We start from the raw sequence: 17,184 nt of genomic DNA on the forward strand, positions 1-17,184 counted from the left end.
CCAACACTTGAAATAGTGCAACACTATTTTATTGAATCATGAACTGTTTAACCTTACATAGACTGTCGGTTAATACGAAATTAGCTTTAACTAAAGACCTTTGCATTGTCCTACCCAGTCGATGCACTCAGCACATGGTGAATGTCTGTGTTGCAGGCTGTGAGCTCTGTCCTCCTAGCTAGCTGCAACTGGAATGAGCAGGAACTCTGATACCCCCTGTCTTTATAATGCATGTGCTCTCACTGGTGATTGGCTCCAGTGTTGTGTGTGTTGATTGGTCCCACTGTGTGTCCATCAGTGTGTGTCTGCACCATGATATACTGGTGTATATTATGACAACATCCATTAGTTTTAGCGACATATTGGCCTATAATTTCCCAGGAATGGCAATCAGCGTCCAAGAACAATGACTTATTGGATTTTCTTCAGTACCGAACTCGCCAGACATTTTGACTCAGGTCGGTTGAGATCCAGACAGTGCAGCGCTTCCCAAGGCTCAACATCAAAGTCCAGAACCGTGCCCCCTTTTTTTATGGCACGAGCTGCTGTAAACCAGGTAAGTTAAAAAGATCCCATTGAAATTGACAGGCCAGGGAGAAAACAAGTGTTTAAATTAAGTGGATAGGCTGTATGGGGTGGTAAGCGATTGAACGTCCAGGGCAGGAGGGGGTGGAAGATAGCTGTGATGGGGGGTGGGGTTGGAGGTCTGGGTGTGGGATGGAGTGGGTTAGACCTCGTTGGATAGATAGGGGACGGTATATCAGCCGGGGTGGGGGGGGGGGGGGGGGGGTGGTCGGACCTCAGGTAAGGCATTGGAGCTGGATGTGGGTTTGGGCAGGGGGAGGTGGCAGACCTCGGGTGCGGGACTTGGAGGCTGGAGTGGGTGATTAGCTCAAGGGGTTCTTCAGATGAGCCTGGGTAGGTGGTTGGGTTGTGGATGTGGTCCGGTCGGGTTAGGGGGTGTCAGGCCTCTGGGGTTGGTGCGTCAGATACAGGGGCTTGGGTGGGGTCAGACTTGTGAAGCGAGGGGAGAGAGAAATAGTGGCCATGTCAGACCTCAGGAGTGAGAAGCGGGCTCGCGGGGGGTGAGAAAATATTACCTCCAACCATTTTCAATGGCATAGGGTTAAGTTTGACTCTTGGCTAGAGTGTAAATTGGTGATAGTGAAAATAGTGATAGTTTGTTTTACATTTTATTTCTGTTTCTAATAGAAAATGGTCTGCCAATTTGCATTTTACATGACTAGGTAAAATCAATATCAACCCAATATGTGAGAGGAGGCTGAGTTCAATCAGTGAGAGACTATATTTAATGTTTAAAAGCTATCGATATTTATTCAGTCACAGAGGAAACTCAGGGTGATTATAGTGCACTCCTGAAGAACTGACTCAAGTACTAATACTAAGCAGTTGCTCAATGATTGCACAACACATCTTGACATTTTTCCCAGGATGGCTTTGACACTGACCTCTTCTCCCTACCCTGTTGTCTGATTGCATATTCATTGGCCAGTCATTTTCTTTCGGTTGGTTGCCGCACATGCGCAATGCGACAAGCCGGAAGTGTGGACACACGGCTATGCGGCGTTCAAACTCCCAGCTTACTTTTGACGGAGTGAGTGAAGCACTGCGCTGGAGCTGCTGAATGCAAATTAAAGTGACAGCGCTAACTTGGTTGACTTTCCCCGATGCTGGGTATTTGTTTACACTTCTTTATTTGCACTTTTATTTCTCAGTCCAGCATCATCGAGCAGAGGCAGGAGACATCGGGAGTCATTTGTTTCGGAGTTTAATATTTTATATTATTAGTGTTTAATGTTTATAAATCTGTTTAAAATGGAAATGAAATGATAGGAAGATATATATATCTTTTTTTAAACTTTGGTTTGTCATCAGAAACATTTCTACAGTGTAGAAGGAGGCCATTCGGCCCGTTGAGTTTGCACTGACGCTTCAAAAGAGCGCTCTACGCATAGCCACTCGCCTGTTCATCCCACCTGATCCCCGTTACACCATAACCTAACCTACACATCCCTGGGTACTAAGGGGCAATTTAGCATGGCCAATCCACCTAACCTGCACATCGTTGGACTGTGGGAGAAAACTGTGGCACCCCGCGGAAACCCACGCAGACACGGGGAGAACATGCAGAATCCACACAGACTGTGACCGGAATTGAACCTGGGTCCCTGGCGCTGTGAGGCAGCAGTGGGCGGGATTCTCCGACCCCCGGCCGGGTGGGAGAATCGCCGGGGATCTGCATGAATCCCGCCCCCGCGGTCCTCCTAATTCTCCCGCCCCCGAAAAATTGCCCTGGCATGAGTCGTGCCGCCCGCCTCGGGGAATGGCGGGGTTCGTCGCGACTCAATGGGCCCCGGGGCTGACCGAATTCTCTGGCCCACGATGGGCTGAAGTCCCACCCGTTCTTTGCCAGTCCCGCCGGCGTAAATTAGAGTAGGTCCCTTACCGGCGGGACCTAGCGGCGTGGGCGGGCTCCGGGTTCTTGGGGGGTCGCGGGGGGGATCTGGCCCCGGGAAGTGCGACCACAGTGGCCTGGCCCGCGGTCGGGGCTCACCGATCCGCGGGCGGGCCTGTGCCTTGGGGGCACTCTATTTTTCCACACCGGAGGCTGTGGTCTTCCGCCTTTCCCGGTGCGGAAGCGAATCCCTCTGCGCATGCGCGGGGATGGCGCCAGCACGCACTGGCGCTCCCGCGCATGTGCCGACTCGCGCCGGCCGGCGGAGGCCCTTCGCTGCCGGTTGGCGTGGCACCAAGTCCCTTTCCCGCCGGCCGGCAAAGCACCAACCACTCCTGGGCAGGCCTAGACCCTGAAGGTGTGGAGGACTCTGCAACTTTGGGGCGGCCTGACGCCGGAGTGGTTCACGCCACTCCGTCCTGCCGGGGCCTCCCACCCCTCCGGGTAGGGGAGAAGGAGTCTGTATAAAGTGAGTTTGGAGTCACAGTGAAAGAAAGATTTTTGTGGAACTTTGCTTTGCCTTGAGGATGTTGTTCCATTAAAAGAACTATCATGGATAGAATGCGGTGATCACGCTTTAATGAGTGATTGTCCACCACTTTTATTCCCTTTTCTTCTCATGTACTTAATGATCTGTTGAGCTGCTCGCAGAAAAATACTTTTCACTGTACCTTGGTACATGTGACAATAAACAAATCCAATCCAATCCAAGATGCTCTGTGTTGCTGGTCATGGGTTCTGTGGTCCTTGCATGGCTGATGAGCCCGATCCTAGAGCCACATCTTCAATCATTCATTGGCAGAAATTTCCAAAAGGTGGGATTAGTCCTTGGATGCTAGGTTGGGGGTATTCCTTTCTCAGGCTCCTTTTCCCCACCTCCTTGTCATTGGGTGTTCTCGAAGAATTGTGATCCTTCAATCAGGAGATTCCACCAAGTAGGTCTCTTCTGAGCAAAAGTCTCCCAGGCATTGACATCTATGTTCCATTACTTGAGGTAAGCCTTTAAGGTATCTTTGAAGAGCTTCCTTTGTCCTCCTCTTATTCGGGATCCCTCCTTGAGCTGGTGAAGATTTGCTTTGGCATTGGGACTCTGACATCCTAAGCATAGCCGTGGACCAGCGAGTTGGTTTCGGATGATCAGGGCCTCAAGACTGATGCTGTTGTCTCCTTCAAGGAGACTAATGTTGGTTGGCACGCCTGTCCTCCCTGCTGATTCAGATTTAAAGTACATTTGAATTATGCAATGTATTTTAAGCTGTGTTGTTCAAGAGTCTCCTTGAAGTAATGTTTGTCATGACAAGCCTCAGTGATGACTTCAAATGCTTTAACAACGTTTAATGCATTAATTGATGTATGCAAAGCTCCTGTAAACTAACCTGAACTATGTCTCCGCAGGAGCATCACACTGATAGCTTGACTTCTTAAAATCCTTGAACTTCTTTAGAGACTTCGGAGTAAGCGCAGGGATCATGAGAGAAGAGTCAGGCTACATCTCCACCTGGCGGGAAAGCGAACCAAATACCCACCCCTAAGAGTGTACAGGCAAAGAACATCTTGAAATGATGCCAGACGTTGTGTTTACGTGGAAAAATATATTTTATTGACCATTTTTTGTGTTTAAGTGAGAAAATAACACCCCCGGATAATTGCCCATGTGGAGTTTGCACATTCTCTCCGTGTCTCACCCCCATAACCCAAAGATGTGCAAGGTTGGTGCATTGACCACGCTAAATTGCCCCTTATTGGAAATTTTTTTTAAAAGTGAGAAAATATATTTTATTGCAAGGCACATGTGAAAGTTGAGGTACCTGCCGGCAGGGATGCCGATGGCATGCGTTACCCAGGCCAGGTGGAGGCTCTGCGGTCACATCCAATACTTTCCTTTTTAGGGCTACTGTGGGCGTTGCCTTGGGATGGGCCATGTGATGCCCTGCCGGTGGGTGGTGCCCGGTTTTGGATGGGGGGAGATTGTGGGGTGGAGGGTTTGGGGTGGGAGGGGGTGGGTGCACCCATACGGCCACTGTCATTTTACGGAACCATGGTCCACAGTGGGCGGTCAGTGGGGTGCACAGCAGGATGGCTGTTTTGCAGGCCGCGGAAATAGCGGGGGTCACCCCGAAACAAAGGCCTATCCCCTGGTTACCCCTCACTACTCCCCTCGGCCCTGGCAGCCATGCCAGCGGCAGGACTGGTAGCCCACGGTCGGGCCTGTGGAAACATGTTCTACCTTCGCCCTCTCCCTTAGCAGCCACTGCGCCTGTTTCCTGATTTTTCAAACCATAGTGAATCTCGCCATTGTAATTCGTCCAAATGCAGGCGGAGCATCATGGGGGCCCCGCAGAATACTGGGACGGGTCTGGTAAATGATATGCCAATTTTGTTTAATATATGTGTGGAGTAGAATGCATTGACACAGCTGTCGAGGCACTGGAGCATGGTATTCTGGCGTGCGACAGGCACCGTGCCTTGATTTTCGGCTGACGTGCGATTCTCTGCCTGATTGCGTTTTCCGTTTCTGCCGTCAGCCGATGGAGAATCCTGCTTTCAATTATAATTTCTGTCACTGCCCCTGTCTGGGCTACTCTTTAAATTCTCGAGAGGGGCCTTTTTTCTGGGGGGTCTGTGGGGGAAGGGGGCATACCTCTAGCTAAGGTGTCCCTCTCTTTAGGGCGTCACTCTAGTTCGGGGGTCCACCTAATTAAAGGGTCCCTGTAGGGTGTCCTTCTTGTCAGGGGGTCCTTGTGGGGGGGTCTCCCTATCAAGCAAGTCCCTGGGGGGGTTTCCCTATTATAGGGGTTCCTGTGGGGAGGTCCCCCAATTGTGGAATTGTTGTTGGGAGGGTCTCTCTCGTTAGGGTGTCCTGTGGGAATGGGTCCGGTGCCTCGACAGCTGCGTCAATGCATTCTACTCCACACATACATTAAACAAAATTGGCATATCATTACCAGGCCCGTACTTGAAGGAAGGGAGGGTACCCAGAAAATCCAGGATGGAGGCCTACTTTGGGATGCAGGGGTAGCGTGGGGCTCTATGTGGTTCAGGGGATGGCCGGCCGGGGGACTTCGATATCCGGCCGCATTCTCAAAATGGCAGCCTGATAGTGGATTCCCTCGTGAATCCCTCCTGTTCCTCGCCATGCACAAACTTGCATGCTGAATGCTGAATTGCTTCTTGATTTGTGCTCCCAGGGAGAACATAAATCAGCAGCAATGCTCCTCTGGTGGGAGAATATGGGGTGGGATTCTCTGTCGGCCGACAGCAAAATCGGAAGCGGATTGGGCGGAGAATTGGTTTTGACGCCGAAATCGCAGCAGACGCCAATTTCATGCCAAATCACAATTCTCTGTCACCTCAACAATGGCTTCAATGCATTCCAGAACGCATGTACTGTAAACCCTTGGCATATCATTACCAGGTCCTCTATGATTCTCTGCCTCTGATGGGCCGAATTCCTGACAGCGAGGTTCCCTTGTGCTTTTACAAATCGTGAAACTGGCATCAAGGCCGATAAGGGGGAGAGAGGGGTTAGGACAAGTAGTGGCACAACTGGCTAGCTGGCTGTGGTGGGGGTGGGTGATGGGAGAAGAGGTTGTGGGTCCGGGGAGACTCCCCATGTGACTGGGGCAGTGTCCAGGCACAGACCTTTATTGCCACGGCCTGCAAGGCAGCCTTATTTCTGCACACCCCACTGACCACCCACCTTGGCCCCTGGTACTGTAGAGTGACACCGGCCGCATGGGTGCCCCATCCCGCACCCCAGCCCCACACTCCACTCCACCACCTACGCACCCCTCCCATACGGCCAGATATTGTCAGGCTGGAGAGTTGTAGCTATGAGAGGGATTGGACAAACTGCGGTTGTTTTTCTTGGAGCAGAGGAGACTGAGGGGGTCATGATTGAGATGGATAAAATTATGAGGGACATAGATAGAGTGGACAGGAACAAACTTTGAGCAGTGGGAATGACCTTCCCCCTCTCTCACCAGCACTTTTTAAATGAATCGTCTACTATCAGGTTAGTTGCTGATTGATTTTACTGGCGGTTTTTGTGATAGCAATACAAATTACCAATCATTTGTCCTATTAAATGTGCCTTTTACAAGGAATGGTGCAGCATGTTGTGAAGGCCTTCATTTTCACTTTAAACATTATGTTCAGAAAACCTGCTCCCACTCCTGGATGCTGACATTCCCCTCACCCTAGATTTGCAGGATTACAGGGAGATTGAGGAGAAGTGAGACACGGTATTGCAAGCAACTCGAAGAAGGAGCGGGAGAAACAAACCATACACTTCAGACTCTTCAAAGAGCTTTTTCCTACAGTGAAGAAAATACTTTACCATTTCACTAAGAGCTGCTCACTGAAATTTGCCATCTGCTGCTGGATGCAGTCCTTTGAGCAGAGTAAGGATGGTGGTGTCAGTGCCTGGGAAGCTGACCATTCCCATGAACCTCTTTCTCTCAGGCTCCTTCAAGGTAGCAGGAGAATAACTAAATCTTCCAGTTAAGCATCCACTGTTGTATGGGGTGGCTGATAAACTATAATTAAGAAGAGGGGAGTACACTGACCTCTCTTTCCAGAAAGAAGCAGGTGGGCATGCACATGGCATTGCCAGTTTAATGGGCTTCCGAATGGAGCTATTGCACTTGCTTTGCATATTCTGCAAGTCTTAGGCAGCCCAATCAGCGCCCAGCCTCATCATCAGCTGAAAGCACAGAGGGAACACCTCAGTGCAGAACATGAAGAAGAGAGTTATGAACTGAACCTAAATCCATTTGTTGTTATGCGTGTCGGTATTTTGTGCATATGAAGGTTTGCTTCTGTGGTGCCATTCAATAAATGTTTGACTCGCCTCTGTTGGTCATCCTTTCAATTCCTACTGCCTTGTGAGATCTCATACACGGTGAGCTGCTCGTGATGGTCTAGCCCATTCCTCAATATCAGTGTGTACTATGAGCCTGGGCACTGGACATTGGAGTGTGAGGTGAAGGAGGCAACAATAGCTCTGCATAATGGTGAATCTTTCTTGCATTGATTGTGGAAGGGCATCAGGGTCACAGGAAGAGGTCATGAAGGAGATTGTCCTGAGCCTCCCTTGCATGTCTCTGATTTTTACTTCATCTTGTCAAGTGGTTCCTCATCCGGTGCCACCTGTTCAGCAGCCTCCTTCATGACCTCCTCAAAGTATAAGGAGTGTAATCGATATAAATTTAGTGCACCCAATTCATTTTTTTTTCCAATTAAGGGGCAATTTAGCGTGGCCAATCCACCGACCCTGCACATCTTTGTGTTGTCGGGGTGAAACCCACGCGAACACGGGGAGGATGTGCAAACTCCACACGGACAGTGACCCAGAGCCAGGATTGAACCTGGGACTTTGGTGCCGTGAGGCAGCAGCACTAACCACTGTGCCACTGCAGCCCCGGTCCTCATTGTTTTATGCGTTGTTGGTCTGCAGGGTACAGCACAGGATATGCAGTGCACAGCAGACATGCAAATTTATGCATGGCAAGCATTACGAGGGATTCCCAAGGGAATCCTGCCATCAGGCCACCATATTGAACGGGCGGCGCGATAACCCCCCCCCCCCCCCCCCTCTCGCATCGCAAATCAGCCCCCCACCCCCGGATTTTCTGGGCGCCCCCAAGTACGGGGGTGACACAACCCGCCGCCCCGAGACTCCTAAATACAGGCCTCCCCCCCCCCCCACAGAGAGCTTGCTAAAAAAGGGGACCCACACACAGAGACCTCCTAAATAGGGAGACCCCCTCACAGACCCTCCTGAAATGAAATCCCTGTCAGGAAATCCCCCAGAAATGAAATCCCAGTCAGGAAATCCCCCAGAAATGAAATCCCAGTCAGGAAGCCCCCCCAGAAAAGAGAAGTCTGTCACAAAGCCCCCCATTGACCCGTGTCTGGAAGCTGGAGAGCAGTCCAAACAGAGGCAGTGAAAAGATTACTGTTGTAACACTCACCTGGGCATACACCTGCTGGTTCAGACAGAGGAAGCATTGCGTGTCAGTTCCTTGAAAGAGAAAGTATTCACAGGATCTTTGTGGGAGGTTCCCCTATTTAGGAGGTCCCTGGGGGGGGGGCTTCACAATTTGTAAGGGGTCTCGTTATTCAGGGGATCTCTGGGGAAGGGGCGTGGGGTGGTGCAGGTCTGGCATTGTAGGTGGGGGAGAGTAGCCCTCGGATGGACTTTGGGGGCAACTCCCTTTAAGAGTTACCCCCTTGGCCCACCACAAAGTCTACACATCAGGGCCCTGCTGGGAAGTATCAGTAGTAAATCCTGCCTACGTGATTCCCGGCCCAGCGGACCGGAGAACCACACGGGCCCAGAGATTATGGTGTCCTGCCTGCTAAGTAGTGCAAAGAGCGATGATCCCAATTGTACCCTGGACGCCCCAACTGCGTCTGAATGGTGCGGTGTGAGGCACCCTCGATATTGGGCCAGTGAGCTGCCAAGAGTCACATGCAGATTGCAGGCAATGCATGATTAAAGTTCAGACCATTGCAGCACTAGGTAAATGGGCAAAGGTATGCAACAGGCTCAGGAGGTAATGGCAGCAATCAGCAGAGGTATGAGGAGGATGCAAGGGAATGGAACTTTCAGATCACAATGGGCTGAATGGCCTCTTGCATTAGAAAATGATAGTTATCTGATTCTTAAGTAAATAATTTATTTTCAGTACAAGTTATGATTACTGTTTTGTGTTCTGTGACATCCTATCTAGATTTGATTTTAGGTTTTCCAAAACAAAGGGGATATTAAATGATTGATTGCAAACCTAGGTAGGATGCAGTTAATATCAAGTAGAAAGTGTTTTTTTAATTAAATCACAAGATACATTTGTCACTGGCAAAACCACCATTTATTGCCCATTCTTCACTTATCTTAACTGAGTGGCTTTCTTAGCCAGTTAAGAGTCAACCACATTGTTGTGGGTTTGGAGCCCGATGTAGAGCAAGTGGGTAAGGGCAATAGATTTCCATCCCTAAAGTACATTCGTCAATGAAAGGGACTATTGCAATAATTTATCAGTTATATGACCATCATATAACTAGGCAGCACGGTTGCACACGTGGCTAGCACTGTGCCTTCACAGCGCCAGGGTCTCGGGTTCGATTCCCGGCTGGGTCACTGTCTGTGCGGAGTCTGCACGTTCTCCCCGTGTCTGCGTGGGTTTCCTCCGGGTGCTCCGGTTTCCTCCCACAGATTAGGTGGATTGGCCATCCCAAATTGCCCTTAGTGTCCAAAAAGGTTAGGAGGAGTTATTGGGTTATGGGGATAGGGTGGGAGAGAGGGCTTAAGTGGGTCGATGCAGACTTGATGGGCCGAATGGCCTCCTGCACTGTATGTTCTATCATTATTGAGACTAGCTTTTTATTCCAGGTTTATTGAATTTAAATTCACCAGCTGCCATGGGATTTGAATTCATGTGCCTGGATTGTTCATTCAGGCCTCTCGATCTAGTCTAGGGTCTGGTTACATAACCACTAATCTGCCAAATTACAGGCCATCCTACAATATATTGCCAACAATCCATAATTAATTGATGAATTATGGGATAGTGAAACTGAATTATGAATGGAAACTGCCACAATATCTGTTTTCTTCAGTTAAAGGATAAATACAGGGCATATTCAGAGCTAGATTTTAAGGCATTGTTTGGAGTTCATAAGACTGAACTGTAACTCTGGTGGTGAGAGTTGATGCTGTTTGGAAATTCGATATGTTCATTATTGCCCCTGGTTACATTTCTTGTTGGGTAGGTTCCTGTTTATTTGGATTTAGTTCAATAGGTTGGGTGAGAAAGTTAATCAAAACAACTCATTTTTACAGCTCTTGGGCGAAATTCTCCGGTATCGGCGCGATGTCCGCCGACCGGCGCCCAAAACGGCGCAAATCAGTTGGGTATCGCGCCGCCCCAAAGGTGCGGAATCCTCCGCATCTTGGGGGGCTGAGCCCCAACCTTAAGGGGCTAGGCCCACGCCAGACTAATTTCCGCCCCGCCAGCTGGCGGAAAAGGCCTTTGGTGTCCCGCCAGCTGGCGCGGAAATGACAACTCCGGGTGGCGCATGTGCGGGAGCATTAGCGGCCGCTCACGGCATCCCCGCGCATGCGCTGTGGAGGGAGTCTCTTCCGCCTCCGCCATGGTGGAGACCGTGGCGAAGGCGGAAGGAAAAGAGTGCCCCCACGGCACAGGCCCGCCCACGGATCGGTGGGCCCCGATCGCGGGCCAGGCCACCGTGGGGGCACCCCCCGGGGCCAGATCACCCCGCGCCCGCCCCAGGACCCCGGAGCCCGCCCGCACCGCCTTGTCCCGCCGGTAAGGTAGGTGGTTTAATCTACGCCGGCGGGACAGGCATTCTAGCAGCGGGGCTTCGGCCCATCCGGGCCGGTGAATCGCGGGGGGGAGTCCGCCAACCGGCGCGGCGCGATTTCTGCCCCCACCGAATATCCGGTGCCGGAGAATTCGCCAACCGGCGGGGGCGGGATTCACGCCAGCCCCCGGCGATTCTCCGACCCGGCCCCCCGCCGGAGAATCTCGCCCCATATTTTGGTTAAATTTAATCTGGATAATTTCCTGCTTTAAATCTATCGCAATGATGGTTAATCTTCAAAACAAATTTCTGGACTGAAAGTGGTCAGTCAGATGAAGTAAATGATTTGATATTTAAGTTAATTACATCTGTTTACTTCTCTTCAATAGCAGGAATGATATCATCATGTTGGACAGGTTTTCATCTGGTTTTGTGGCAAGTAGCCTATTTTTAGGAGGGTTGTGGTTCCCAGACATTTAATCATATGCAACTCCTATTTTGAGACCAGAACTGACACGATTATCACAGAATCACAGAAAAATACAGCGCAGAATGGGCCCTTCAATACATCGAGTCCGCACAAACATGAAAAACATCTGACCTGCCTACCTAATCCCATTTGCCAGCACTTTGCCCATAGCCTTGAATGTTATGCCATGCCAAGTGCTCATCCATGCACTTTTTAAAGGATATGAGGCAATCCGCCTCGACCACCTTCCCAGGCAGTGTATTCCACACCGTCGCCACCCTCGAGGTAAAATCCCCCCTGAACCCCTCACCGGAAACTTATGTCTCCTCATGACTGACCCTTCAATTGAGGGGAATAACTGTTACCTATCCATCCTGTCCATGCCCTTCATAATCCTGTTCACCTCAATCAGGTCGCCCCTCAATCTTCTCCACTCCAGTGAAAACAACCCAAACCTATCCAACCTCGCTTCATAACTTAATCCCAGGCAACATCCTGGTGAATCTCATCAGCATCCCCTCCAGTGCAATCACATCCTTCCTATAATGTGGCGACCAGAATTGCACACAGTGCTCCAGCTGTGGCCTCACCAAAGTTCTTACAACTCCAACATGACCTCACTGCTTTTGAAATCTATGCCTTGAATGATAAAGGAAAGTGTCCCATATGCCTTTTTCACTACCCTATTCACCTGCCCTCCCACCTTCAGAGATCTATGGACAAGCACTCCAAGGTCCCTTTATTCCTCAGAACTTCCCAGTGTCATGCCATTCATTGAATACTTCCTTGTCAAATTTCTCTTTCTAAAGTGTATCACCTCACACTTTTCAGGGTTAAATTCCACCTGCCACTCATCTGCCCATCCGACCATCCCGTCTATATCTCCCTGTAATCCAAGACACTGAACCTCACTGTTAACCACTCGGCCAATCTTTGTGTCATTCTTAAACTTGATAATCCCCCCCCCCACACACACACACATAGTCATCTATGTAGTTTTTATAAATGATGAATAATGGGGGACCCAGCACAGATCCCTGTGGTACGCCACTGGACACTGGCTTCCAGTCACGAAAGCAGCCATCTGTTATCACCCTCTGTCTCCTATAACTAAGCCAGTTTTGAATCCACCTCATCAAATTACCTTGTATCCCATGTGTATTTGCCTTAGAACATAGAACATTACAGCGCAGTACAGGCCCTTCGGCCCTCAATGTTGCGCCGACCTGTGAAACCACTCTAAAGCCCATCTACACTATTCCCTTATCATCCATGTGTCTATCCAATGACCATTTGACTACCCTTAGTGTTGGCGAGTCCACGACTGTTGCAGGCAGGGCATTCCACACCCTTACTACTCTTTGAGGAAAGAATATACCTCTGACATCTGTCATATCTATCTCCCCTCAATTTAAAGCTATGTCCCCTCGTGCTAGACATCACCATCCGAGGAAAAAGGCTCTCACTGTCCATCCTATCCAATCCTCTGATCATCTTGTATGCCTCAATTAAGTCACCTCTTAACCTTCTTCTCTCTAACGAAAACTGCCTCAAGTCCCTCAGCCTTTCCTCATAAGATCTTCCCTCCATACCAGGCAACATTCTGGTAGATCTCCTCCGCACCCTTTCCAATGCTTCCACATCCTTCCTATAATGCGGCGACCAGAATTGCACGCAATACTCCAAATGCGGCCGCTCCAGAGTTTTGCACAGCTACAACATGACCTCATGGCTCCGAAACTCAATCCCTCTACCAATAATAGCTAACACACCGTACGCCTTCTTAACAACCCTCTCAACCTGAGTGGCAACTTTCAGGGATCTATGTACATGGACACCGAGATCCCTCTGCTCATCCACACTGCCAAGAATCTTACCATTAGCCCAGTACTCTGTCTTCCTGTTATTCCTTCCAAAAGGAATCACCTCACACTTTTCTGCATTAAACTCCATTTGCCACCTCTCAGCCCAGCGCTGCAGCTTATCTATGTCCCTCTGTAACTTGTAACATCTTTCCGCACTGTCCACAACTCCACCGACTTTAGTGTCATCTGCAAATTTACTCACCCATCCTTCTATGCCCTCCTCCAGGTCATTTATAAAAATGACAAACAGCAGTGGCCCCAAAACAGATCCTTGTGGTACACCACTAGTAACTGGACTCCAGTCTGAACACTTCCCATCAACCACCACCCTTTGTCTTCTTCCAGCTAGCCAATTTCTGACCCAAACTGCTAAATCTCCCTGAATCCCATGCTTCCGTATTTTCTGCAGTAGCCTACCGTGGGGAACCTTATCAAACGCTTTACTGAAATCCATTTACACCACATCAACTGCTTTACCCTCATCCACCTGTTTGGTCACCTTCTCAAAGAACTCAATAAGGTTTGTGAGGCACGACCTACCCTTCACAAAACCGTGTTGACTATGTCTAATCAAATTATTCCTTTCCAGATGATTATACACCCTATCTCTTATAAACCTTTCCAAGATTTTGCCCACAACAGAAGTAAGTCTCACTGGTCTATAGTTACCTGGGTTGTCTCTACTCCCCTTCTTGAACAAGGGGTTAACATTTGCTATCCTCCAGTCTTCTGGCACTATTCCTGTTGACAAAGATGACTTAAAGATCAAAGCTTTCGGCTCAGCAATCTCCTCCCTAGCTTCCCAGAGAATCCTAGGATAAATCCCATCCGGCCCAGGGGACTTATCTATCTTCACACTTTCCAGAATTGTTAACACCTCCTCCTTATGAACCTCAAGCCCTTCTAGTCTAGAAGCCTGAATCTCAGTATTCTCCTCGACAACATTGTCTTTTTCCTGTGTGAATACTGACGAAAAATATTCATTTAGCACCTCTCCTATCTCCTCGGACTCCAAGCACAACTTCCCACTACTGTCCTTGACTGGTCCTACTCTTACCCTCGTCATTCTTTTATTCCTGACACATCTATAGAAAGCTTTAGGGTTATCCTTGATCCTACCTGCCAAAGACTTCTCATGTCTCCTCCTGGCTCTTCGTAGCTCTCTCTTTAGGTCCTTCCTAGCTAACTTGTAACTCTCGAGTGCCCTTACTGAACTTTCATGTCTCATCTTTACATAAGCCTCCTTCTTCCTCTTGACAAGTGTTTCGACTGCCTTAGTAAACCACGGTTCCCTTGCTCGACCACTTCCTCCCTGCCTGACAGGTACATACTTATCAAGGACACGCAGTAGCTGTTCCTTGAACAAGCTCCACATTTCCATTGTGCCCATCCCCTGCAGTTTTCCTCTCCATCTGATGCATCCTAAGTCTTGCCTCATCGCATCATAATTGCCTTTCCCCCAGATATAATTCTTGCCCTGCGGTATATACCTATTCCTTTCCATCACTAAAGTAAATGTAATCGAATTGTGGTCATTATCACCAAAGTGCTCACCTACCTCCAAATCTAATACCTGTCCTGGTTCATTACCCAGTACCAAATCCAATACGGCCTCGCCTCTCGTTGGCCTACCTACATACTGTGTCAGGAAACCCTCCTGCACACATTGGACAAAAACGGGCCCATCTAAAGTACTCGAACTATAGCGTTCCCAGTCAATATTTGGAACATTATAGTCCTCCATCACAACTATCCTGTTGCTTTCGCTCCTATCCAGAAACATCTTTGCTATCCTTTCCTCTACATCTCTGGAACTTTTCGGAGGCCTATAGAAAACCCCTAACAGGGTGATCTCTCCTTTCCTGTTTCTAACCTCAGCCCATACTACCTCAATCGACGAGTCCTCATCAAACGTCCTTTCTGCCACCGTAATACTGTCCTTGACTAACAATGCCACCCCTCCCCCTCTTTTACCACCTTCCCTGAGCTTCCTGAAATATCTAAACCCCGGCACCTGCAACAACCATTCCTGTCCCTGCTCTATCCATGTCTCCGAAATGGCCACAACATCGAAGTCCCAGGTACCAATCCATGCTGCAAGTTCACCCACCTTATTCCGGATGCTCCTGGCATTGAAGAAGACACATTTTAAACCACCTTCCTGCCTGCCGGTACACGCCTTCTTGAGAAGTCTCCCATGTGGGATCTTGTCAAAGGCTTTGCTGAAATCCATTTGAACTACATCAACTGCACTGCCCTCTATACACCTAGTCACCTCCTCAATAAAATAAATCAAATTTGTTAGGCATGACCTCCCTCTGACAAAGCCATGCTGTCTATCCCTGATTAAACCTTGCCTCTCCAAGTGGAGATAGATTTTCTCCTTCAGAATCTGCTCCAATAGTTTCCTTAGGACTCACTGGCCTGTAGTTCCCTAGCTTACCTCTACTAACTTTCCTAAATAGTGGGGCCAGATTAGCTGTTATCCTGTTCTCTGACATCTCTCTCGTGGTCAGAGAGGAGTTAAACATTTGGGTCAGAGCCCCTACAAACTCCTCCCTCGCCTCCCACAGCATCCTGGGACACAATTCATCTGGATCTGGATATTTGTCCATGTTTAAGCCTGCCAGCACCTCCAATACCTTGTTACTCCCTATGTCAATTTGCTCAAGAACCTCACAGTCTCGCTCCCTGAGTTCCATACCTATATCCTCATTCTCTTGGGTGAAGACAGATGTGAAGTATTCATTCAACACCAATGTCTTCTGGCTCCACTCACAGATTGCCCCCTTGGTCCCTTACGGGCCTACCCTTTCCCTGATTATCCTTTTTCCATTGATATACTTACAGAATAACTTGGGATTTTCTCTAATTATACCAGCTAGAGCTTTCTGATATACCCTCTTTGCTCTCCTAATTGCTTTATTACACTTCATCCTGCACTTTCTATATTCCACTAATGCCTTCGCTGATCTGCTCCCCTTTTACTTTCTAAAAAACACTCTTCCTTCTCATTGTATCCTGAATATCTCTGGTTATCCATGGTTCTCTGGGCTTGTTATTCCTTCCTATCACCCGATAGGGAACATATTGGGCCTGTACCCTCCCCATTTCCTTTTTGAATGCTTTGCTCTTCTGTCGATTTCCCCACAAGTAACTCTTCCCAGTCTACTCTGGCCAGATCCTGCCTTATTTTAATAAAATCCGCTCTCCCCACAATCCAAAACCTTTTTTTTGCAACTTATCTATATCTTTGTCCAAAACAAACTTGTACCATGTTATGGTTGCTATCACCAAAATCCCGGCTCGCTGGTCTAGGGGTAGGATTCTCGCTTCGGGGCTGAGATACCGTGAATCTGTGAGAGGTCCTGGGTTCAAATCCCGGACGAACCCTTTGATGTTAGTGGGCAGCACAGTAGCACAGTGAGTAGCACTGTTGCTTCACAGCGCCAGTGTCCCATGTTTGATTCATGCTGTGTGTGTGAAGTCTGCATGTTCTCCCTGTGTCTGCGTGGGTTTCCTCCGGATGCTCCGTTTTCAAAACAAAGAACAAGAGCAAAGAACAATACAGCACAGGAACAGGCCCTTCGGCCCTCCAAGCCTTCCGCCCACAAATCCCGAAAGACGTGCTTGTTAGGTGAACTGGACATTCTGAATTCTCCCTCTGTGTACCAAAACAGGCGCCAGAGTGTTGCGACTCGGGGCTTTTCACATTAACTTCACTGCAGTGTTTATGTAAGCCTACTTATGACAATAATAAAAAGGTTAAAAGAGAAGATTGTTAAATGTTCCCTCATCAGCCAATTGTCTGTCTTCACTAGGTCCAGCACTGCGCCATCCCTTGTTGGACCCTCTACACATTGACCTAAAACGTTCTCCTGTATACATTTGAAGAACTCCACTCCATCTGTGTCCTCAACACAACAACTATCCCAATTAATGTTGAGAAAGTTGAAATCACCTGTTTGCCCTCTTTGTTATTTTTACATACCTCCGTGAATTGCGCACATATTTGCTCCTCACTTTTCCGCTGACTATCTATTTTG

This window comes from Scyliorhinus torazame, chromosome 15 (assembly GCF_047496885.1).
Source record: "Scyliorhinus torazame isolate Kashiwa2021f chromosome 15, sScyTor2.1, whole genome shotgun sequence".
In the NCBI taxonomy this organism is placed as follows: Eukaryota; Metazoa; Chordata; class Chondrichthyes; order Carcharhiniformes; family Scyliorhinidae; genus Scyliorhinus; species Scyliorhinus torazame.